Raw genomic sequence first — 858 nt, forward strand, 5'->3', positions numbered from 1 at the left:
GCCTCTCAGTTCTGTGTAAATATCGCTTCCGTGACAAATGGGAACTCAAAGATAATAGAATTATGCGCGCCGCTTAATGACGGACCACATATATGACGAAAGTCGGCACAATTGCAGATATGAATGAAATTGTTGGGACGTTTAACAGAGCAGTAAAGCATGCCCACAGGAGTAAAAAATCATAGGAACCATACCTCTACATGTGACCCTTCGCGAGCTATAGCTCCCGAAATCAGCCTACTTCCGAGATGCGATAGGGAGCGTCCCGCTAAGACTATCGCGTTTAACTATTCAGTCTGCTCTAAGTTACTGTTGAGTCTGCTACACTTGACTGTTCATGGAGTACTTAATAGCGGGGTTGAGGCCGAAGTTTTAAACGCGAAAACGTGTACGTCGGACGTTGAGCGCCGCTTTCCCGTAAGCCCAGAAGTCTGACAATGGCGTTTGGAATGTCGAGCATAATTCCACTGACTTTCCAAACACCATTGTCAAACTTCTAGGCTTACGGGAAAGCGGCGCTCAACGTCCGACGTACATGTTTTCGCGTTTAAAACTTCGGCCTCAACCTCGCTAATGTTATATAGTTTTAGGGGGTATGGGAGGTCGCCCCTACGCGGGCGCTGAGGTGCGAGCGACAACTACCTACTCCGCGTCAGTCAACGCTTGACCGACGGAGCATGTAAAACAGGTAGTAGTACTGGCTCAAAATAAAAACTGTTTTCAGTGAATAGCATGTTAATAATGCATTTATTATTTATGTAATAGAAATTGGTTGCCGTACCAAAAACATAACTTACAAATATCGCTAGAATGTTTGACACCGTGTCGGTTTAAACACGGCTAGGCAACAATGGTGAA

The sequence above is a fragment of the Centruroides vittatus genome, unplaced genomic scaffold, assembly GCF_030686945.1.
Source record: "Centruroides vittatus isolate TY-2023 unplaced genomic scaffold, ASM3068694v2 scaffold_3315, whole genome shotgun sequence".
Lineage (NCBI taxonomy): Eukaryota > Metazoa > Arthropoda > Arachnida > Scorpiones > Buthidae > Centruroides > Centruroides vittatus.